We start from the raw sequence: 25,549 nt of genomic DNA, 5'->3' as shown, positions 1-25,549 counted from the left end.
CGTGCTTTGCTTCTCTGTGAGGGGGCGTCTTTGCAGATTTCTGGACTCCCATATGAGGCGTTGATTGAGTGAAGCTGCTGTAAGGCAAACAGCAAAGTTCAAGCTCATTTCTGAGGCTCCGAAAAGCCGGTTCATGAGTTCCAGGTTTTCAAACACTCTTGTAACAGGGCACTTTGACTCTGACAGAAACTGCCTTTCAAAAATGACTCCACAGTCTAGCTCCGTTGGCTTTTTAGGAAGCAACTTCTCATTCTCAATTATAATATGCATCTGGACTTGGAGAGGATTCTAATTCATGCATTACCGACTCGCTGCTTTCTGACAAGATTTTTTTTTATAGAGACATTTGCCAACCCCCCCACCCCCCAGGCCTCTTTAGTGATCTTTTAAGCATGCCTTTATACAGCTGGCATCGAAGGGATGCTGTGCACCCGGTGCACATGACTTTTACCTTCATTTTGGCAACAGATAAATGGAATTCAGATGCCAAGTGTCAGGAGTTTTCCACTGCCTGAAAGCTTCTCTAAGTGAGTGTCCCTTGTGAATGAGAATGTCATCGGCAGGTCAGGGTGCACAGTGGGATTGAGCCGTGCCCTTTTCACCCCAGTTTGGCACCTCTTCCTGCTCAAGTGGCTGCTGGCTTTCTCTTCCTCCCAGATGGCTTACCCACTACCCCACCCCCGCCCCCAACCGCAGCACAAAGCCAACTCAGCTGTATCACTAGCTACTCCCTAAACTCGATCAGCTACTCCCAAACAGTCAGCTACTCCCTAAATATGGTCAGCTACTTCCCAAACATGTCAGCTACTCTCTAAACATAGTCACACCAAACTTTGATTTAAGGAGTTTAGTTACAGTGCAATGATGGAAGCAGGATGATCAGCACATCTGTCTTCTAGAACAAAGATCATTTGTGCCGGGCACATTCAAAGTCCTCTCCATCAGCCACTTCCCGATACGGAGTTAATTGTTCTATACAATAATCCCCCTATCAAGCTACAAACATTGACCATTGCTTGCTTGGCCTCTGGATCATCCTCTCTCTACCCTTCAATTCACACCTTTCCCAGTCTCTAGTCACGTGGACATGCTTTAATTTACATTTTGTTTAGAATATAATTGCATTATTTCCCCCTTTTCTTCTCTAATTCCTCTATGTCTCCACCTCACCTCTCTTCAAATTCCTGGGCTCTTTTTCTTTGTTATTGTTACAAATATATATACACAGAAATATGTAAATTCAACCCTGTGGGCCTGTTCGGTACTGCTTGTACACGTATGTGATTTCAGGGCTGACTATTTGAGACTGGAATAGCCAATTAGGGGGCTATTCCCTGGGAAAGAATACTTCTCCCACTCTCATGGGGATTTTTTTTTATGGTAGATTTGACTCATGTTTTCTGCCGCCCAGGGGTAGGATTGCATTCCACTTCATGCAGTGTGTACACACCACCAGTTCCCAGTGGCTGTGACCTTCTTCTCTGCTACCGTCTTCATCCATCATCTTTGCACGTATAACTACAGTTCAAAATCACTGGGCCTCAGATGGGAATCACAAGTATAGATTCAAACTCAAGTTCAGCACTGACTACGCTCTCAGCCAATGACTGCAACTATTTCGGGACAGTTCCTCACCTGTAACACTGATGCTGTAATAATTTATCTCAGAGATGAGATGAGACCGTGCATAAAACACTTGTGCAGCAGGGCTGGCTGTGGAGAATGTGATCAGCAAGTGATGACAGTAATGGGACCACCAGCTTAGAGGTTCCAGGACATTTGTCTCCAGCTGGGGAAATGCTGTCCTCTGCGTCTTGTGTCATACAGGGAGTTAAGGACGGTGTAATGCATATGGGTATGGGTACCTTGGATGGACCTGCTGCCACACTCTTGTAGTTCAGGGTGCAGCACTGTCCACCTCAGCTTCCTCTGGGAGCCCAAGCACAGGGTATTTAGCCAAGCTAACAGATGGTGGCCTGATCTGTAAAGCAGATCCTGTGGAAGCTTTGGGAAGCAAAACACTACTCAAGCATCATTGGGGATGTGAAATCTATTCTCCAAGGCCAAACCAAAGACTTGGAAAATGCATCACTTAGCAACAGCTGGCTCATATCAGAAATGGACATGAGACTGCAGTGACCTTGGGGACACCGAGTGGGAAAACCACCATAGCACTGATTAAAAAGAACCCCAAAGGCAGAAATATCTGTAAATAGCAATCAGCTATCTGTGGCATGAGGACACAGCTTAGGGGCAAGAGCCAGGCTCTGAAATTAGACTCAAGATAGACCTCAACGTGGCCTCAAACAGTGTGACCTGCAACAAGGACCATGGCTTCTATAAATATCACTTTGCTTTGCCAGATAGAAAAGATTCCAAATCTTATAAATAATATTGCGTGTATAATTGGCATGTGTGAATCGCTCAGTGCCAGCCAGACCAAATACTTACTAAACAGTAGCTGTTGTTAGTATTAAGTAAATTACCCAAAAATTCATTCTACAGACCTGAACTGTATGTGTAACATTTTAAGAAGTGCTTCTTACATAATTGTGAGCCTGGAGAGAGTCCCTCCAAGGACATGACTTTGCCAAATTCATTTGATTGAGTTTTCTCTATCTACACTGTATTTTATTTATACTCCTATGTGAGTAAAGTGTATATAAGTAAACACCCTTTTATCAGAATGCCTCTATCTATAAAGATGCACACGGATACCATTAACATTAGTGTGAGTAGTAATAATAATAATCATTCATTATATATTTAAGCCACAAACACTGCATTGTATAACACACATCTATTCCTATTTAAGTCAAGGTGTGATATGTGCTATTATTACTCAGTGTCTCAGATGTCTGACTCAGTATTGTACTTTTCATTCTATAAATTAATTAAAGCCAAGATAGATATATGGAGACATGAGAGAAGTTACATTAGTGACAGAACAGTGCTTAAACCTAAGCCTGATTTACCACTCACACTACTGGTGCTTAGCCAAGTGTGTAACTTGAACAACTGAATGAAGGATGGATGGATGCATGGCTTCATAGATGAGTAGGTAGATGGATGGATGGGCGAGTTGGTCAGCATGGATGGAAACATGAATGCACAGAGCAACAGATGAATGGATGAATGATTGGTGAGTATGTGTGGATGGATGGATGGATGGATGGATGGATGATGGATGGATGGATGGATGGATGATGGATGGATGGATGGGTGGATGATGGATGGATGGACAGGTGCATGTGTGAGTGGATGGATTGATGACTATCTGAGCATGGATGGATGGGTGGGTGGGTGGATGGATGGATAGATGGGTGGATGGATGGATGGATGGATGGATGGATGGATGGATGGGTGGATGGATAGATGGACAGATGGGTGGATGGATGGATGGACAGATGGGTGGATGGATGGATGGCTGAACCATCAACTGAGATGAGAGCTGCTTTTTGATTCTAAAAGTCCTAAGTTCAGCTTTGGAAAAGTTGCTTGTGCTGGCACTGGCTAGAATCTAGGCACCAGATGCACGACAGGCTCATCAAAGGGGCTAAAGGACATACTGGACCAGAAAGCAAAGTTTCTGGGCTAGCGAAGAATCATCTCAACACTGATTTCCCATTCCTGACCCCTCTGTTAGTGTAAATAAAGAAAATGAGAGTGGGGGCTTGAGCATAGGTTGAGAGTTAAGATAAGAAAATTGTAGAATCAACAGTACTGATTCTAAGGCAAGCAATGAGGCCAGGGGGATGGCAAGCCTGACAACCACAGTCCAGTCCCTGGGAACTAAGAGGTGAAAGGAGAGATTCTATTCCTCTGATCTCCACATGTGCACCATGGGACGGACACACACACACACACACACACACACACACACACACACACACACAAACACACACACACACCAAGCATGTGCACACACATGCACGTGTGCACACACATGAGCACATACACACAAAACCCCAACACACTAAACAAATAAATCTAAGGCATGCAATACCTTATACTTGAGTGTGGTCAGCACCATGTCACATAACAGATGACTCCAGGGCGAGGTGAGACCAAGTGGAGAACAGGAGGACACAGACAGTGAAGGTTATTTGGGTCATTTCATCATTGCAGCTCGGCACGCCTGAGTCCTACCATCTCCGGAAGGCAGAAACATCTAGACTCATTATGGAACCCGATATTTGTCTCTTGGTACCCGCTTAGCCTAGGATTGAAACCAAATTTGGTTTGGAATTTGGGGTTCCTTAAACATCTTGAGACATTTCCAGGTACAATATCATGTTTTGTTGCCTTTACGCTATGACACATTTGAGTTTTGTTCAAGTGAGTGACAGGTAACAGGTGGAACTTAAACAAATAGAAGAAATAAAATGGCACCAAATGTGCCAGTGATGTGGGCTCTCTGTGTCCTTTAAGGCTAGATGATTGACAGACACCAAAGCCACCCCCAGTAGACGGCTTCTAGGCTTATTATCTTATACAACATCTTCTGGTGCTGTGGGCACTACATGCACACGGCGTTCAGATATGCCACAAAACATTTTTGTGCACATTTCTAATGTGTAATTTTGTCCATGGTACAGTGACTACGTCTGCATCTTTTCTACATAAGTTCTCTATGCAATGTCACAGTTTTTAGTGTCTTCTTCCAGTTGTTTGTCTTGGCTTTGCGCTGTGGTCTCTATGGCTGATAGCACGTGCTGCTGGGAGAGTAAGAGGGTGACTTGTGTAGGCAACCGTGGAACGAGCTTTGGCTCCATCCCTTCACTGCTACCCATAATTCCAAAGTTCCTGAGCCCTTGAAAGATCACTATGTGGTCATGATCAGCGTAGGACGTGGCGTCCTGTCTTTGGATTCTCTTCAATCCTGAAGCTTTGCATTGTGTTTTCTCTGAGACATAAAGGAAAGGACAAGGAATGGACCCTTCCCTTCTTCTTTTCTATTTCTAGAACAATACACTGAAGGCATTCCAACTGCCTTTCCCACCGACAGATGCCATCCTAACCTGCCCTCTTATGGCAACCCTCCCTGCACTACCGTCATTTGTGAACAATGCTGGGCATCTCTAATTTTCCACATTGAATCAATGTCAAGGAATAAGTAGTGGGGGAGGTTGAAGTCAGTGAGCATGTAAAAAGAAGAGGAGGAGGGCAAGAGCGCCGCTAGAGGGGCAGAAGAACTGATGTGGTTTCCAGGGAGATTTAAGCGCAGAGACATGCATGGCAAGAGGCACAAGTCAAGAAAATGTGGAGGAGGATAGCTGAGTGGCCCCCAGTCTGGCTCAGCCTGCAAGAACCACCCTGTGCAGCTTTATGTGCAAGCAGAGATGCTGGTGGTAAAAGCCAATGTCCTCACCTCGGGGACCAGACGCAAGCCTGTAAACATCAAAATTACATCACTCTCCCCTTCTCCTTGCTATGCTGTCTTGTCCCTCTTCCAACAGGAATAAGGTATAGTAATAACATTCTTGCCATTTTCTCTCCTCCCACCCCCGCCCCTTTAGCCCACTGAAATTATAGCTTTGGTCCTGAGACCTTGGGCTACAGACGATGAGCCGCCATGGCAGGCACCCTGTCTCTTTTGCTATCTCTGGCTTCTGACACAGAGCCTGCCTGGCCTACGGGAGCTTTGCAATAGACACATAGGTGCCTCTGAGCAGGTAAATGTATGCCTGACTGGTTGAGTGAGCTCCTGGGAGAGAAATTCAAAGGTGACCCAGAGGGATTATTGACTCCAGTTTAGAAAAAAATAGCAAGCCATGAGAAATTGTCATTAAGAAGGAAAAAAAAAAACTGTGACACCTGACACACAGCATAACAAGAACAGTGGTGTTAAGACAAGATGGAGCCTCCTTTGCTGCAGGCAGGGCTGTTGGACCGAGCAGTAAGTCAGGATCTGAAGGAAGAGCTGAAATGAGGCAGGCGCTCTAGTCTCAGCACCAATGGCAGCCAGGAATCAGCAGCGAGACAGGAAGAGGTGGGCCCTCCACACTGCCTGTGTTCCTGGCTGGATCCGTTGACCTACTCATCCGAGGTGTCAGGGAGCCCTGGGCCCTTCACTGGTACAAGATCCTGAAAAAGCAGGGGGTAGCTCTGTGGTTGGTGTGGAAAGCACTAACGTCAAAACTGTCCACATCAGGTATTATGACAGACAGGTGCCCTCTCCATTGCTGAGTGGGTTTCTGGTAAAAATAAAATGAGATTAACATTCTGAACCCAGGCCTGGTACTGAGTGGGTGTTTGTTTCCAATTTTTTTAAAATTTTATTAATTTATTCAGATTACAACTCAATTGCTATCCCACCACTTGTATCCTCCCGTTCCTCCCTCCCTCCCGCTTTCACCCTATTCCCCTCCCCTAGGTCTATGACCAAGGAGGACCTCCTCCCCCACTATATGGTCATAGGCTATCAAGTCTCATCTTGGTAGCCTGCTTATTCTTTCTTTGAGTGCCACCAGGCCTCCCCACCAAGGGGAGGTAGTCAAATATGGGGCACCAGAGCTCATGTCAAAATCAGTCCCTGCTCTCCACATAACTGTGGAGAATGTCCTGTCCATTGGGTAGATCAGAGTAGGGGTTTGATGTTTACTATTGTATTGTCCTTGGTTAGTGCAATAGTTTGAGCAGACCCCCCCTGAGCCCTAATCCTCCCATCACGATGTTCCCACTTCTAAGAATCCATGTAGGGCCGAGCATGGTGGCGCACGACCGTAACCCCAGTACTCAAGGAGGCAGAGGCAGGCAGATCGCTATCGCTGTGAGTTCAAAGTGAGTCCAGGACAGCCAAGGCTATCCAGAGAAACTATTTCTCAAAAAAAAAAAAAAAAAAAGAATCCAAGTAGGAGCCGGGCACCTGTAATTTCAGCACTTGGGGAGGCATAGGCAGCCAAATTTCTGTGAGTTCAAGGCTAGCCTGGTCTACAAAGGGAGTCCAGGATAGCCAAGACTACACAGAGAAACCTGTTGCCAAAAAAAAAAAAATCCATGTACAGGAATAAGAAAGAGAAATGGGGTGTGAATATGATCTACATACATTACATACATGTATGAAATCATAAATAATAAATAAAAATCATGAAAATATACAAAGAAATTTAGATTGCTGGGACCAACACTGTAAGCTTTTCAGTCACAGTTTGGAAATGTCTTCAGGCTCGCCCTGTAGGAGACTGAGGACTGCATCACTTAATGATGGGGATACGTTTTGATGAATGAGTGGCTGGAAAAATCTTGACATCATGTAAAGCCGCAGTGTATACTCACAGATGCTTCCGTGCCTTTCTGACTGTCACCATACGCACGGTCCACTGCTGCGTGCCCACATCCTTACTGTGAGGAAAAGAAGTTTTACCACTGGTGATTTCTTTTGGTCAATAGGCTCTACACTTTATCATCAACGGATGGAAATTATGTACCAAAAAATAAATAAATAAATAAAATCAAACATGGCGCAGTATGAACATCCAAACTCTTTACAAGCCAGGAATTCTAGAAGAAAGCTTAGGTGCGTGATACGTTTATTTTTCAAGATAGTTAGTGTCAAGTGGGTGGAAAGAGAATAAAGCGTATGCCTGACTCATTCTTTAATGATTGAAAAGCTGTGAGCAGAATGGATCCAAAGATTAAAGGTAACTTCTGGCCGCTGTTTGTACTCTGTAGGAAGTGCTCACGGTCATGTTTTGAATGCTAAGTGGATGTCTGTCTCAGTTAGTGCTGATAGCATTATCTCGGTTTGACAGACAGGAAACTGGGGTTAAAAGATTGAAGTGACTAGTCCAAGGTCAAGTGGCTTGGTGCAGCTGAAGCTTGAACTCCCATTTGTCTGACACTCAACTGTACTTTCCCAGTCATTTGTAATGTTAAGCTGCCTGTCAATCATTCATGATTTCCCTTGGCAGACACGGCATTGCCTTCACCTTTACAGATAAGGGATTTGAAAGCCACGGGGGTTAGGAGAGCTGATAGGAAGGCTGGAGAAGCAGTCAGTAGGTCACATGTGTCTGAGGCTTTGGCGAGCCCAGGGCAAAACCACGAGGCTTCATTTGCATGCTTTGTACTTTCTTGAATCACTTAATCAGCAGGATACATTTTATGGATCTCATCTGAGGTCAATCTAAGGAGAAGACACAAAGGACAAACAGGAGGTGAATGACAGGGGCATGACCCTCTTCCTTCCCATTCTTGAACAACCTCCTCAGCAAACAGTATTTCATAAGTACATAGATGTACCTAAAATAAAATGTTTGGGTGATTTATAAGCAAGCCACCACTGAAAATGATAGAACATAATTATGCAAATGGTTAAAAATGAAAAATAGAAGATAGTTATGATAGACACACCACACTATTTAGCAAGGCAATAGCCATAGCTTCTCACAAGGAGCTATGACCTCCCCAGCTATGAGGTTTGAACCACATTTACATTATTGAATGAGACTTCTGTCCTGTGAAATAGCTTCAGTTCCAATGAGAAAGAAATTAGTTATCCCTTTAACAGACTGATCACTATTGCTGACATACACAGTTTGATTTCAAGTTCAGCATATTTATCCTCTATTGCAGACTATTTCTAGATTAGAGAACTGAGTGTAGAATGTCCAAGAAAGAACTTTGCAATGACAGGCTGCCTCAAGAGTCACGTGTGCCATCCTTGCCCCTGTCTTTTAGCAGTAGAGATGAAGAGGGTACTGGAGAGAGAGTGAGTTAAGCTCCTGATTTATGGTGCTAGGCAATTCACTTCCTTTCCCTTAGTGCTCAGTGCCCCTGTTATAAATGGGCAGGATGCCCACTCTTAGAATAAATTAAGAAAGATGCTATTTATGAAATTGTTGGCATATTATTAAAATATAATACATAATTCAGAATAAATTGCTAGTGTTATCACAAAGCTCTGTATTGAACCCAGTGGGGGAAAACTGGTGCTTTTCCTGCTAAATCCAGTTAACATAGTGCAGCAGTGAAATCAATGAAAATAAAGAATTATCCAGACTCCAGAAGCTCAGTTTGCAGAGTGATTTGGCTCAGAATATGTATGGTTAGAAGAGCACTTTTCATGCAAGCGAGTGTAAGGAAGGAAAAAGGGAGAAGGAGAAAGGCAGTACATCCTTAGAGCCTCCCCTGGGCCAGCCACTGTCTCACAGTTTGTCTATTCACAAGGATGCTGAAGCTGAGGGAGCTACACAAACTGACCAAATCACATCATCAGTACAAGAGAGTTTGAGGATCTGAGACAGTTCGAGGCTCTTCTCCACCCTTTGAACCTAAACTCACAGTCCCTCACCACCTCCCCCTTCCCCCCACCCCCCGCCCGCCCCAGCCCGCCTGACAGCTTTTTTCTTGAACTGAAACAATTAATAAAATGAAAGTTTGATTACTACTTGGTCCAAAGAATCTAATTTCCCTAAATAAGTAACAGGTCCCAAAGAGAATCTGAAGGAGGAATAATTATGCTTTCAACTACAAATAGGGCATGAAAGGAACAGGCTGGTATTAGAGCGGTCTCCATGGAGATCAGTAAAAATGCTTAATTGTTTCTGAAATGATCAGATCAAGCGGCAGCTCTCTCTCTCCCATCTGCGACTGAATGACACAGAGGAGCATGTATCCAAGAAGGCATGCCTGTTCTAGAAGGGCTTGAGATTGCACAAGCCTTTAAGGGGTGAATCAAGATTTTTTTTTTCTTCCTGGGTGACAGTCCTGTACCTTTAGAAGAATAACAGGGGACAAAAGAAGAGTCTTTTGTTCCTTTGGTCCAGTTATAGTCCAGATTCCTGGCTGTTGCAGAAAAAAAATGACTCTGCAACCTCAATGAGCAGGGTCCCCTTCTGCCCCCTTGCATCCAATCGTATTGAAGCTCTTGCTGTCTGGACACAACAGCCACACCTCCTCAGTTCTCTACTTGGAAAGTTTTTCTGAGTGACGTTGGGGGCCAATATCCTTTCAGACTACCAACTCCAGAGTCAAGTCTGCCTTTTCTAACCCTGGAACCATCTGCTTTCCAACACCTTTATCTCTCTTACTTCGCTCTCTTCACACTAGCACAATACAAGGTGCATTATTCACTGACAGGCAATTGGTTTTGTTCACAGTCTGACTTTCTTCAGGACTTTTTGAAAATGTTGACACACAGCTGCCTAGATGGGAGTTTTGCTTTTCAAAAATATTCATGAAAATACTTAGTAAACATTTTGAGTAAATTCGTGTCTATTGGTTTGGAATATTGAAAGTGGTGAGGGGGAACAGAGGGGATGTCTATGGAGTTTTCCATCCCATTCTAAATTCTCTGACTAGAACAGCTTCCTGATTGAGTCTGGTGGATTCCTAGTAGCCCTAGAAGTCCAAACCAGAGATGAAGGCGTTTCCTATGTTACCCCCTTGAAGGTTCAAGGATCATTGTGGAAGAGGGGGCGAGAAGAAGAAAGAACTGGGGGATGGGAGAACAGTTGTGGAATGCTTGCTGTGTTCTAGGTATGACCGGCCAGTGCAGTCATGATCTCACAGCAGCTATGGCTCCTGCACTGAGCATGCACAAGATGGCCTGCCATCATGGATCAGGGAAGGGACTCCCAGGGCTCTGCCCCACCCTTCTGGACTCCTGGATACTGGTAGATTCAGGGCGGTCCCAGTTTTCAGTTGTGTATCCCCAGGTGGGCCCAAGTTCAAAACTAATGGTCACACAAATGGTCCTGGTTAAACTCCATGGGGTCACAAGACAAGACACAAAGACTTATAAGTTGACTGTGGGAGAGGAAGATAAGAGAGGGTAGAAAGTAAGGGAAACAATATGTATATACATGTATGAAATTGTCGAAGATAGTTAATAACAAAAGGTATACAGAAAGATTTTTAACAACAAAGTTAGACTCTTCTATTGCCACTCCCCACTGAGAAGCGACCACAGACATCCATTCAGTCTTTTGCTCTTATGCTTGCTTCCGCCTTCACCCATGAGCCACTAACTCTATTCACTTATGAATAATATTTAGTCACTTACCATGTCTTCCTCTCTTGCTAGCACAGCTATTCCCTCAAGGGCAGAAGCACATGGAAGAAACACATTTCACAGATGGGACAGTGTTCAGCATGTGGGGCTTGTGACACGTGTTGATTACCAGATTAAAGGCAGACGGATGTTGGCAGGTGTGCGCGGATACTCCTCTCGGTTAAGCCTGATGCTCTGCCTTGGGGGTTCAGTGTATGGCTGTCATCAGAACGGCACACACCCAGTTTCATGGGTGCTGAGAAGAACAGAAAAGCTAATGATCACTGTGGAGAAAGGGCTTACTGAGGAAAAGGCTTACGGTCTGTGAGGTATAGGTGTATTGAGGCCTGAGGGGGTGAGGACAAGTCATGTGCATTCCCATCACTGAGGGTGGACGCAGGCAAGACTTTTGCAAAGGCTGTGAGGGTGGAAAGATGCAGCCAAGACCCACATAAAAGACCAACCTCTGCTTTTTAAAACGTTTACCTGTGTGTATATATGATGCAGGCACACATATGCTGGACTTACATGCAGAAGCCAAATAATAGCTTTGTAAAGTCGGTTCTCTCTTTCCACTTTTACATGGGTTCTGGGAATTGAACTTAGGGTGTCAAGCTTGCACAGCAAGCGTCTTACCCACGGAGCCATCTTGCCAGCCCTTACCCTGAGCTGCCTGCCATTTCCCCTGGAAGCGAGATGCTGGTATCTGGTTGGTGCAGCCCTACTGTTGCTTTTCCAGAGCTTGCTCATAGCTGTGCAGCACAGGCAGGATGACCACATGGCCAGAGGATTTTCCAGTCTAGGCATGTCTATGACGTGCCCACCCTCACACAGGAATGCCTACATCCTGCCTAACCTCTGACCCTTCTCGACACTTTATTCCAAGTAAGTCACTAGAAGTCATTCCATAGAGATCTGGGAGCTGTTTTGTGAAGGCTCCATCTACTGTGAGCTGGGGTGTTGTGTGCAGACATGGTGGCCTCTTCCTGCTCGGAGTCACTCATCTGTATCATTTTGTTTCCACTATTTTTGTTCTTGTAGCCACTTTTATGCACAGCCGATGACACTTCACTTTTGAGAGCTGACAACGCTTATGTAAAAAATGCCTTCTTTATCCCCCAAAAGAGCCAATTGGATGAGTAAATGATACTGTGGGGCATAGTTATCTACTAGTGTCCGCGGCAGGTCTGGCGCAGGGGTGGCAAATGTGAGGAATTTGGAACACAAATGACAGACTAGTAAGTGATGAATGACGGATACAATAGCAACTTATAATAGCAAAGCAAACGTAAGCCACTGCCGTTCACATCATAGGTTCTGTGTGCCTCCTCTGATATGACTCATTAATTGGTCCATAATTAGAATATATTCAGTTTCATAATCAACAGACAAAGCACAGCACGGGCATCCAGAGCTCCCTGTTTGCTAGACCTACGTGTTTGCAGAAGAGGGGAAACAGATGTCACACCATTCTGTTTAATGACTGATATCTGAAACACAGCCAGATGAGCACTGACTCCATTTTTTCTGACAGCACTGTAAACTGTGTAGCCTTTGCAAAGACTTCGTTTGGAGAGATGGTCATGGGACAGCTCATGCAGGGCTAATGAGAAACAAGCATCTACAGTGTCCTTGGGGGGTCTCTTGTAGCCAGTTTCTAACTGGTCTTTTATAGACCTGATGCAACATGAAAACCCAACAATGCCCCCTGAGGTCATGAGTTCAGGACGACTTTGCTCTGGACCATAGAGTAGGAGTCACGTTGATCATCTACAGAGGCAGGGGGGTCTTTGGTGCTCACCTGAATTTAAGATGATGAATAGAAGTACCAGCTTGCATGTGAGAATCAGACATATGTACAAAGGTCAGAAAATCGATTCTATAGACTCAAGGCTGATAGCTAAGTGCACACAAAGCTGGCTTTATATGCACCAGGCAGGTCTTGAACGATAAGAAGGCTGGACCAAGAGTTTTTAGGAGAACCTTGAAACCTCTAGGTTAGAGCCTTGTTATTAAAGACAAGCAATGACCTTGAGGACAGTGAAGTAGTTATGTGTGCAGGGAGTTCTCAGTGCACCTACATGGATATACAGTGACTGAGCCATCCCCAGTCCAGGCGACAGAGCTCCTAGGTTGTACCATCCTCTGAAAACCCCTCCCTAGAAAGGACCACCTGAAGTTTACTAAATTTTCTCTTAATAGTGAAGAATAATGACAGCTCTGTTATACTCTGGTCACAACATAGTGTGTGTTTGTCTATAGCAGGAGATGAGCTAGCCCAGGATCGTGACTTAAGTATGAATTGTTCTCATAGGCTCACATGTTGAAGGCTCAGCCCCGAGCTCATAGCGCTGTTGTGAGGGGTGGAAACAGAGGAGGTAGACGTCAGTTGAGGGATGTAGGTCACTGGGGGCATGGCTATGGCTTTGAAGATTAGACTTGGTCCATGCCTTGCTTCCTGCTGCCTAGTAGTGTGGGGTGGGCAGCCTCCACCACATAACCCTGCTGCTTTGAGGCATTGCCTCTTGGGAATCCGTGGGTGAGAGGATTTTGGAATGAGTTCTCTGAAACCGTGAGCTGAAATACTGAGATCTGGCCTTAAGTTGTTTGTGCCAAGTGGCTTGACAGCAGAGAGGAGTGCTCTTCCGACTCACAGAAGAAATGAACGGTGCACACCTCACAGCCTCCCTTGCAAAATTAAGAGTAGTTTTCTATTCCTTAGAAAAGAGAAGGTGAAGCGAGGGAGGTCACTGTTGGCCATGTGTTTGCTCTAAGGACTATCTCCTCTTCCACAGCCCGTATTGTCATGCTCCCTAGGGTTAATTAGGCATCCTGGGGGAGCCTCTGCATCCATTTCTTTGTCCAAGTGCAAGCTTTGCCACCTCACAGGCTCTTGAAACTGCAACTTAATCTTCATATATAATACATATATATGCATATATATATATACCTATACATATATACATATATTATGTATAATCCCCAGTCAGGATAATTAACATTCCATCTCCTAAAATATTTATCATTTATTCATGTTTTAAAAAGTCAACACCTCTATTTTGATGCTTTGTGAAATACATAATAAAGTTTTGTAGACTACAGACACGTTCTGCTGTGGAACTCTAGAGTCTAACTCACCCCATCTATGGGAATTTTGGCAACCATTATCTGGGCTCCCCTTACCCTCCCTCCCCTCTATCTGTCTAAGCTTCTGGTGGCTGATTTTTCCATACTCTACTTCTCTGGGGCTGACTTTTTAACTTCCATGGTGAGATCACTGAAATCTCTTTTTGACAAAACTAATCTAATGTTCTCCTTATAAACGGATTTCAGGCTTGAGGCCACACTTTCCCAACATGCTAAGAAGGAGTTAAGCACATAGCAACGGGGTCTTCTTTCCTTTCCCTTGAAACTCTGATCTGGAGTCAGGCATGGGCAGCCCGAGTGAAGAGCTATCCAGGGAGTGCTACTGAACTGATTGTGTTCCTACATACAAGTCAGCTCCAGAAAGGTACAGGTGTGCCCACCGGAAGCTTCCAGGCAGCAAAGGAAGCAGTGGTAGCTCAGTGGATGACCTGAGAAACTGTTTACCATCTTGGCAAGACATCAGGGTTCTTCCCAGAAACTGACTCAGCTGAGGCTAAGGGCCGGTCACTCTCAGCCCCTAACGTTGTGAGGCTTAAGAATATTTATCATCAGTGGAGAAGAGCTTCAAACTGAGACTGCCACCGTCCCAAGCTGGAGTTTCAGATTTAATAGCTAAATCCTTCTTGAGAGATCTATTTATCTGCTGCGTATGGACCGCAGTGTTGGTGAGATGAACTTATCTTTCCTACACTCCTTATAAACAAAATGGTGGAAGGAAGGGAAAGGTACCTTTCTAAGAAAACCGTAAGCTTGAGGTAAATGACTGTGGTGACTGGACACAAAGCTTTTCCATTTCTTGCAAAATGGTTTCTGTTTGACATTAGCTAAGAGGTTGCAACATTTCCTACTTTTTTAGATTAAAATGCCAATTGAACATTATAAGTTTGTTGTTGACTCAATTATTAAGTCAATGAGACTGTCTTTCTAAATTATTTTCAATTTTTCTCTATTATAAGATTTTTAAAAGCTCACTTCAGAAAAGTTGGAAGAAATAGCAATTTATGCACCATTTTACAATTCAACAGTTACTCCTCCACATTTACCCACTGATTTTCACAAATCCAACTGTGTTGTAGTCGTGCCCAAGACAAACAGGTCCCCACTTCCCACAGTGGACATGTAAGCAGAGGAAGACAGCCAGTGACAAAGGAGCCAGGAAAATGTCAAGGAGAGATAAGTGCTGTGGTGAAACAAGACAAAGCAGCTGGCAGAGACACTGGCACTCTAGATGCCCTAGGTAAGAAAGCTTCCCAACCCCTGACTAAGGGCAACATTTGAGCCAAAATCTGAGTGAAAATAAGAAAATCCTGTGAAGATCTAAAAAAAAAAAAAAAAAAGTTTTGGGGGTAAAATGCTCAGCCAAGGCAATTAATTGTCTGAAAGGCAATTTTTGAGAAGCATGCCATATTTGAGAAGAAAAGATGCCATCCTGTGTCTGCCGTGTAGTGAGTGTGGGAGCAAGGCTGAATGCAGGGACGGGGCTAGGTAATAGCAGGTGCTGGTGAGAGGTTTGGGTCTTACTGGGGTACCGAAGCTTTGTTGGGGTGTCATGAATTTATAAGACCCCCATGATATGGAGGAAAAGCAAAAGCAGGAAACTTGATGGAAAAGTGCAGGTGACCAGAAACAGGAGGAAGCTACCATGAGTCCCTGCTTTGACCTAAGGGACCCATGGGGAAGACTGGAAGAGGCCTGGGTCTAGGAGACAGAAGGAACAAAAGAAGGTGGGAGAAAGGATCAGAGATCACTGGTCTGGGCAATGCTATATCTGAAATGCCCACTGGACACCCAAGTGGAGATCTAGAGGCCACTGAAAGATCAGCATAGCAAGTTAGTATAAGTGGAGACTTGTGAATGCGCAGCTTGGTCTTCCTGTGGATCCCCCAATAACTGGAGCAGGGGCTCTGAGTCTGACGCCTCCCTTTTGATCCCATTACCCTAACTGGGCTTTATTGTCTGGCCTCAGTGGGAGAAGATGCACTTAGTTCTGCAGCTACTAATGTGCCAGGGTGGGTTGGTACCCATGGGGGACGCCCCTTTTCTCTGAGGAGAAGGAGAGGGGAGAATGGGGGAGGGGCATGTGAAGGAGAACTGGAAGGAGAGGCGGGGCTGCAAGCAGGATGTAAAGCTAATAAATAAATACTTTAAAAAAAAATCGACTGGCTTAAGTCATTAAGGGATTTGAAAATAATAGCGGACACCTCGCCAACTGAGTCATGTGATCCTGAGACCAAGAGAAGAAGAGCTGGGAAGAAGCATGCCTGTGAAGTGGAGGTATCCTAGGAGAAGGTGGTGTCCGAGAGCCAGGAGAAGAAGGTGGATGGGAGGGAATGGATTCGTTACTCCAGAGAGACTGAGTGACCCAAGCAGAGTGACTGGGCAGCCAATCACAGCAAGAGGCAACGTGAAGGTCAGCAATGGCCTGGACAACCAGCAGGTGTGAGCATGCTCTGTTGGAGATGAGCAGCTGATCTCACAAGACAGCCTTAACCACAGACCATGAATGCACTCCCAAGGCCTTCTGTCCTTTTCCTTTTGAACTACTGAAGAGCAAAGTAATCTCCAGGGAGTCCATTGTGCCCCAGGGTCATAAGTCATCACATGCCCCTCCCTCCTCTCCTCCCTCCTCCCTCCCTACTCCCCCCTTACACACCCTAGAGGATTTGTAGGTTCCCTAACCTGTGCAGCCAAGGGAGGTGACACAGATTTAAAAGAGTACATTTTTTTTTTGCCAAAGTTCTTGTATACACAATTCTAGAAGTCTCTCATAAATATTATTTTCTTATTTTAAGAAGCAATGTACCATGATGTTCTTCTAAAAATAAATAATTCAGACATCCTGCCTCTATTGGTAGCCTGACAATCACAACAAACACATCTTCAAATCTGTGAAAGCTACATGGTGGTTAATTCTAAGTTATTAAAACTGGGAAACAAGAGTTGAAAATCCTAGAAGCTTTGAATACATCGATGACAACATCAGTGTTTGCATTTTGTCATGAAGGGCTCACTTATGCTTTTCCTGTGATTTTGAGAGAGCACATGGAAGTTATTTTCATGAACTGAACTTATTAATATCTCATCTTTGACCACACATACTTTCTGAGAATGGAAAAAAAATGTTCTCATAAACTTAAGGATGTGCTCTACAGCCAAGTAACAAGTGCACTCAGGGGCAGATTTTGAAGTCTGGAGGTTGGTGGATGACAGCTTCTCTTGGGGAAACAGCTTTTGCAAAACAACTGGCTAATGTCAGCCCTCATTTCTGAAATCCAGGACAGAAGGAACAAGGTATCCCAGAAAACAATGCCTTTGGGAGTGACCAGTAAACCAGTCACACTCAAAAAAAAAATTATGCTTCTACCAGAGGCCTCAAGCTAATCAAAAATCCAAAGGACCATTAGTCCCACACCTGAAGTCATTAGCACAGCCTTCTCTGCATCCATATGTAAATGTTGGGAGGTTGAACCAAGGTGTTCATTGATCTGCCTGTCACTGAGCTTGACATGAAAATGCAATGCAAAGCGGGACATGGCTCCTGTCTCGGAAGAAGCATTATATCAAGAAACAGGTATCCAGAAAGTTGCATGATAGTCACCATGTGAGAAGAACAGAGAAGGACTACAGAGAAAACAGAATTAAACTTGGTGAGGGCAAGGAAGCATCCCAGAGACAGTGGTTAGGTTTAAGTTTCCACAATAGATTAATTTATTTCCGTTAAGATGAAAGGGCAGAAACTCTAGGCAGAGAGGCAGCCTATTACTTACTTTTCTATTCCTGTAGTAAAACACCGTGACCAAAATCACCTTACAGTGTAAAGACTGATGGGTCCAGAGGGATAAGTGACCATCACAGCAGACAGATGTGGCAGCAAGCTGTAGGAGCAGAAACCTGGACGATCACTTCTAAACTCCACAGAAAAACTGCTAAGAAAGCAAACTGGAAGTGGGTCAGGCTATAAACCCCCCCAAAGCCCACTTCAAGTGGCATAGTTTCTCCAGCAAGGCTGCACCTCCACGACCCTCCTAAACAGCGCCACCATCTGGGGACCAGGAGTTCAAACACCTGAGCCTATGGGAGACATTTCTTATTCAAGCCACTACAGGCAGCCAGAGCTAAAACATAGGGAACATGGTAGAGTGTGCCAGCCACAGGGATCTGAAGAAGAATGGCAGATTTAAGTATTCTTCAGGAGGAGGTCAGGGGTTGTGGCACAGGTCTATTCAGAGCCATGTCTGTAATGTCTGTTCAAACTCATGTTTCTTATTGATAACACAAACTTAATAACATCACCTGCACCTCAGGATTGCTGTGAGGACTAAATAAAAGAAGTCTGTCTTGGCATTTCCATTGTGACAACATGCCATTGAATTGGGAATGGCTTATAGGTTCAGAGGTTTAGCCCATTACTGTCATGGCAGCGTGCAGGCAGACATGGTGCTGGAGAAGGAGCCGAGTGGAGTTCTACATCCTGATCCATAGGCATCAGAAGCAACTGTGAGCCACACTGGGCATAGCTTGAGCATAGGAGACCTCAAAGCCCACCCCCACAGGGACATACCTCTTCCAACAAGCCACACCCCCTAATAGCACCATTTCCTATGTGCCAAGCATTCAGGCCTATGAGGCGATGGGAGCCATTTCTCTTCAAACCACCATAAAGGCATATAGAGCAAATATTTGGCATGCACTATGTAGCCAAGCAAGAACATGTGTGAATTTTACTGTATTTTATCCTGAGGACTTTGAGGTACTTCTTGGAATTCTAACCAAGCAATGAAAAGTATAGATAGATTGTTTTGTTTTTTGTTTTGTTTTGTTTTGTTTTTTTGAGACAGGGTTTCTCTGTGTTATCTTGGCTGCCCTGGACTCTCTTTGTGGGCCAGGCTGGCCTAGAACTCACAGTGATCCACTTGCCTCTGCCTCCCAGCCTAGTTTCATTTTAAGAATTGTGAGACTAATAATATGGTTGACCATCAGTACTTAAAAAGTTCCAAATCTGAAATGTTCCAAATCTGAATTTGGCCACAAAAGGAAAGTTCTGCACCACAAAATTTAGCTTCACATACAAAAATTTAATATGATGATGATGGTGATAATGATGATTTTTCATGTTTATGGGTGTCTTACTTGCATGTATGTATTGTACCACTTGTGCGCCCAGTGTCTGTGGGAGTCCAGAAGATCCTCTAGAACTGAAGTTATAGACAGTTGTGACCTATCATTTGGGTGCTGAGAATCAAATCTGAGGCCAGGACTCTTCACCACTGAGCTATCTTTCCAGCTCCACATTACATTCTAAAATATTATATAAATTTAATGTCTTCCTATAGATAGGCTATGCATAAGATATAAATGAATTTTTGCTTAGATTTAGGTTCCATGCATAAGATCTATTATGTACATTTGACTATTTCAAAGCCTGAAATCATTAGAACTCCAAAACAATTCCTGGTCTAAAGCACCTCAGATGAAGGGTACTTATCCTGTAGTAATAAATCCATTTACTGCTTTGAACCCCTACTGAATACCAGCACTTGTGAGGATGTCTGAGTTAGGGTTTCTATTGCTGTAATGAAACACCATGACCACAGCAAATCTTATAAAGGAAGACATTTAACTGGGGCTGCTTTGCAGTTTCAGAAGTTTAGTCTATTATCATCATGGCAGCGTGCAGGCAGACATGGTGCTGGAGACGGAGCTGAGAGTTCTACATCTTTATCCACAAGCTGCAGAAGTACGTGTCACACTGGTCGTAGCTTGAGCACAGGAGAGCTCAAACCCCACCCCAACGGTGACATTCTTTCTCTAACAAGGCTGTATCTCCTCCTAGTGCTACTCCCTATGGGCCATTCAGACATACGAGTCTGTGGGGACCAATCCTATTCAAACCATTACCTTCAGCTCCCTGGCCCCTATAGGTTTGTAGCCATAACATAATGAAAAATGCATTTAGTCCAACTTCAAAATTCCCCATAGTCTATAACAGTCTCAAACTTATTTAAAAGTTCAAAGTCCCCTCTGAGACTCATACGATCTCTTAAATGTAATCACCTATAAAATCAAAATGAAAAAAAGCAGACCATATACTCCCAACATACCATGGCATAGAATGTACATTACTGTTTCAAATAAAAGGAAAGGGAACACAGTGAGGAAGTAGTGGACCAAAAACAAGACCAAAAAACAGCGAGACAAATTCCAAACTCTGCCTCCCATGTCTGTTGTCAAAGCACATTTCGTATCTCCAACTCTTTTCATCTTTTTTGACTGCAATACACTTATTTCTCTTATGCTGGATCCACTTCTTGTTAGCAGCTCTCCTCAGCGGGTATCCATCCCATGGTTCTGGCATCTCCAACAGCATGGGATCTCCAAGGCAATCCAGGCTTCATCTTCACAGCTTCACACAATGGCTTCTCTATGCCTCCATGCAGGGACACCCTTGATGCACACCTGGTCTTAGTGGCTTTCCTTAGTCGTGGAAGGAGACTCCGTACGCCCTTTCTTATATCCATGACTCTAAAGCCAAAACCACATGGCCAAAGCTGCCACGTTCTGCTGCTTGCTGGAGCTGGAGCTGGAACATGGGCTCCTTCATTCAATTACATCTTCACTAACTTTCTGTTTTAAATGGTTTCCTTCACTGTTGACATTTAACTGTCCTAGAACTTACTCTGTAGACCAGGCTGGCCTTGAATTTGAAGATCTGCCTACCTCTGGCTTCTGAGTGCTGGGATTAAAGATGTGTGCCACCATGCCTGGACCTAAGCTGTTTTGTATTACTTGTTCAGCTTGATTTTTTTTTAATCTTCATAAGAGTGAACACTACAGGACAGAGTCAATACCAGGCTGTTCTGAGATTTCCTCTACCAAAGGAATTAATTAAAAAAAACCAATTTAGCCTCAAGCAAACTTTTCAGACAAGGGCAAAAAGTAGCCATATTCTTTGCCAAAAATATCATAAAAACAGTCTCTGGGCCACATACCTACATTCTTCTCTGAAACCCCTTGAGCCAGCACCCTCTCCTCCAGCCCCTGGTTCAAACCACCCTCGGCACCACTATTTTCCATGCTCCTACTAGTATGGTCCATTAAGCCCCACACATTCAGCTACTTTTCTCATCCAAAGTCCCAATGTCCACATTCCACCAAACATGGTCAGAAGCAGCACCCTTCCATGACCTCAGCATCAACTCCTGCCTTCAGGGCCTTGCCCTGTTTGAGTTCCTTTGGAGTAACCCTGGTTGAGACATAAACGTGTGTTGATTAACCATATTAATCACAACGACCTCATAGGCTGAGTATTTACTGTCCCTATTGAAGAATCTAAGTCCTGATGAGGACAATGGGGTAATCCAAGGAAGCAGAAGTTTCGAGGTAATGATGTAGAAATTATCAGCCTGTGACAAAAGCCAGGTCAACATCAGTTAGAATGAAGAATCAGAGTGGTCTGAGTTTAGATAGATTGGAGCCAAGACGTGCTCATGAATTTTCCCTCCTCTCTCTCTCTCTCTCTCTCTCTCTCTCTCTCTCTCTCTCTCTCTCTCTCTCTCTCTCTCTCTCAGTTTGTGGCCAAGGGCCAGACTGGACATCTGTGCCCAAGGAGGTGCTATACTATATTACTAGCCTGAAAGAAATGAAAATATTCTAAAGAGACACTTGGACTATCAGACTTGAAACAATAGTCCTCCAAAGTTGGAACTTCCCTAGGGATTTTATGCTGGGAGAGGAAAAGGGTTGAAGTCAGGTGCCTACGAGGAAAAGAGCTTGTCTCTTGGAAAGAAGTTGTGTAGTTTTGCCGACTTGTCGGACCATCCTGCTAGAGGAGACTGGAGCTGAGAGAGGGACCATCCTGCTAGAGGAGACTGGAGCTGAGAGAGGGATAACGGGCAAGGACATGAACTACTTGTTTATGCACACCCCTTAAACTCCAAAGACAAACTCGAGGTGGTTACTGGATCCGTTTGTGCCTCTTTCCAATGTGACCACACCAAATAAACCATTTCCTGCCTTTTGTTTGTTTGTTTGTTTGTTCGTTAGTTAATTTGTCTTTTTAGGTGATGATCAAGGATGGGTAGCAGAGCCTGGCTTGTTAGGGTTTTCAGGACATAGGCTCTGACTCATGATGGCACCACTTTGTTTTTGTTCTTTTCTGGTCGAAACTCTGCTCAATTTGGCTCCATTCCAGGGCCATGACCATCTGAACAGTTAGCTCTCCTGGCTGATAAAAAATCCTGAAACACAGGACTTGATGCTCATTGGCAAGGCTCAAGAGAAGGATCAATGAAGGAGAAGGCAGGAGGAGGGAGGGTTTACAGTAAATTATCCCATGTTCTTTACGCGCATTGCTTCCATTAAGAGAGGAGTGAACTGTGAAACCCTCATTGACCATAAATGAAAGAGTCTCAGAGAGAGTGTGACTCACCAAAATGACAAGGTAGCAAGCACACAGCTTCCCCTGGAGGAGGAGATGTTTCCTTACATAAGCTAGTCTTTAGAACCCAGAGATGCTCTGCTGCTGTTACAAAGCCCCAACCTGACTCATCACTGTCAGCTCAAAAGAGCAAAGTGAAAAGGGAAAGTGACGCAGGGAAACAAAAAGAGTGTGAGTGGGAAGGTCCACCGCCCGGACCCTGACGACAATGATGATGACAGGTCGGCTTCCTAGCCTATCCTTGCGCTGCCTCCAAGAAGGTTTGTCACCTGAGGATTTTCTTCTTGCTTTGCTGGGCTTCGATCTCCCTGTCTACAGAACTGAGTGGGGAGGCTGTAATTGTTTTGGCTGGGTTGCTGAAGTGAATTAGCCCATTAAACCTCTAAGCTGTGTGTACTAGCTGCACTGTCTTAGGAGAGATGTCTAAATCCTGGATGTGCTTGCAGTAATATTAAACTATTGGTGGCTAAGATCATTATCATAGCTACTCCAGGCTTTGATACAAGCAAGTATTCAAAACATACTTATGCTGTGCATTTTGACAGAGACTCCAGTAAGAGTGAGGAGAGTAAGAAATGGGGGGAGGGGCAGGGCTGGCTTCTCCCATCCAACAAGAAGGCAAAGCTGACAGACTCAGAGGAAGAGGATTCCTTCCCTCTCCATACATCTTTCTCTCCTCCAGCGGTCTCCCTTCCCATTCTTGAGAGCTTCTATCCTGGAGGCTCCTCAGGACACTCCCATCAGGGAGCAGGGCTACCCATAGGCCTCCGGAATGTAGAAGTGAAACTTCCTGGTAGCAGTTTGCCAGTCACTTCTGAAGCAAGGCATCCGGTGGCATCCTGGAAGCTGGTGAGGCACTCAGCATCCGTGTAAGTGACAATAAAAATGACTGAAGTTTTATTGACTTTCTCACGCCTCTGTAATTATCAAGCATTCTGCCTCCAAGGCACCTGAGAGACATCTTTGAAAGCACACAGACAGGTCTGTGTCTAGAGTCCATCATTAAGTCGTGTGGGAAAACAAATGAACTGTTTCACCCTCCATTTCCTTCTCTATAAAATGGCCCTAAAGACTCACGAGGTTCTAGTAAGACAGGAAAAGAATGGGACTGGGGTAGCCTCAAAGCCAGTTAAACGAACAGTTAGAAGTATTTGCAGGCCAGGGTCACTCTGGAGCCTGCCTACACACAGCTTTCTAGCTCAGGCATTTGTATATACACGTACATGATGATATGCATGTTGGTCAGAGGAGACACTATGTTTTGAAAGATTCACCACCTGCCCCCGAATGCTGTTGGTAGCACTGTGTTGTTTTGGTGAGCTTCTTATGAACACTGTTAAATGAAATACACAGAAGACTGTCATCTCAGGGTGAGGCCCTGTGCTAAGCCCAACGGGCCACACCAAAGTTGGGGGTTTTTTCTATGCTGAAGTTGTGTGCCACCAAGCCAAAACTAAACTCTATATCTGACTTTCCAAGATTCTAGCAGGATAAAATTGTCCTCAAGTTTCCTTCCAAGTCCACACTTAAATTATCTGTCAGGCTAAGAACCTTCAAACTGGAGGCTGCACTCCCTGTGACCATGGGGCCTTGTCATCAGTGTTTGATAAATCTCTATGGCGTAAGCTGCTTTCTGTGACCCTCGTCTGTCTTTTCGCTTATGCGATAACAGAAGCAGCTACTGTGGTTGTAAGCTCAGCAAACACATCGGAGAAATATTCTTCCTAGAAATTCATTCAAAGCTGTTTTCACTTAATGTTGATGAGAGCAGGAGGTGGAGACTGGCTAGGCAGTTATTGGTTAAAAAAAGTGACAAGAGAAGGGAGCTGTTTCTTTCTTGGCTAAAAGACAGCAATGTCCTTGTGCCTGACCACAGCCTTATCCTTGCCAGAGGCCAGAGATGCCAGAAGTGTTTAAGCCAAATCATCTCTAGTTCTGCAGTGGCCAGAGGCCGGAACTGCCAGTAAGCGTTGGGGCACGAATCCGTTTTCCCTTATCTCTCCTCGCCCTCCCCACCAAAAGAGTGCTCCTTCCTCGAAATCATAGTATAGAAGCCACTAAAATGCTAGCACCCCGACAGCTGGGGAACCTCACTGAGCAGCTCATCCTCCAACTGGTCAGGTCTTATTAACTCAAGGCAGTGGCTGTCAATGGACCTGCCCCCACCCCCCGTCTTTTTTTTTCCTTGCAATTATTTTCACTATAACAAAACACTTTCCCCGTAAGACTCACCCTCTGCGCTCTATGAGTTCATGCTTTGAGTTCTCAATGGGAACCCAAAAGCCACTGGCTCAGAGTAGCTTTGGTGGCCATCGAGGTTTCTTCTGTATGCTCCATCCCAGAGCTGAATTCACTCAAAAGCTGAGAAGGATCCCGCTCCCAAGCACACCTGGTGGCAGCTGGGGCGGTGGTGCTGGTCGTTCTTGCAGAGGACAAGGGTTTGTTATCTGCTTGGCCTTTGGTGGTGTCACGTGACTTCGCATGTCACCCCCCCACACAAGTAGTTTCAAAGAATATGATGCCATTTTCTGGCCTCCAAAAAGCACCAGGAATGCATGCACACGGTGCACATGCAGGGAAACACTCTCCTGCACGAAATTAACTAACTAACTAATTAATTAAAAAAGACACCCAGGGTCAGTGGTTGCCGAGCACAGCTGAAACTCCACCCGCAGCAAGAACTGAAAGGGCAATCTCGAATGACGGGGTAGCGTGTTTCTCCACCTTCCAGACTTGTGTTTTCCTGAACAAGAGTCCATTCAGGGCATCAGAAGGGAGAAAAGGCCAATAACCTCCCAGGACAATATGGAGCCAAAGAGGGCCCTGGGAGACTGACCGTAACGGAAACGCTTGGCAGTTCCCCAAAGAGCAAGGGCAGCCTGGATAGATTCTTGACCCAGGAGATACTCAGGCTGCTTCTCACTTAACCAGATGGATGAAGGTTTCAAATCACACTGAATCTGGAGTAA

At 44.8% G+C, this 25,549-nt stretch overlaps 1 long non-coding RNA gene across 2 annotated transcripts in view; it reads right to left on the bottom strand.

The window, feature by feature from the left end:
- The window catches only part of LOC311605296, a 67,157-nt gene extending 41,914 nt beyond the window's left edge, over positions 1-25,243 (bottom strand). The window contains exons 1-3 of one of the 2 annotated variants that reach the window (XR_014781887.1): positions 24,813-25,243; positions 23,804-23,913; positions 7,438-8,128 (exon numbers count right to left, since the gene is read on the bottom strand). This is a non-coding gene — a long non-coding RNA (uncharacterized lncRNA). Of the gene's footprint in view, positions 1-7,437; positions 8,129-23,803; positions 23,914-24,812 lie in introns of those variants that run through there. The other variant, XR_014781886.1, reaches the window with a different exon arrangement.
- Between the last annotated feature and the right edge of the window lie 306 nt (positions 25,244-25,549).

Source organism: Acomys minous (assembly GCF_964271855.1).
Source record: "Acomys minous genome assembly, chromosome: 9".
NCBI classification, from domain to species: Eukaryota; Metazoa; Chordata; class Mammalia; order Rodentia; family Muridae; genus Acomys; species Acomys minous.
The sequence above is the reverse complement of the archived record's forward strand: the minus strand, read 5'-3'. Positions and strand labels throughout refer to the sequence as shown.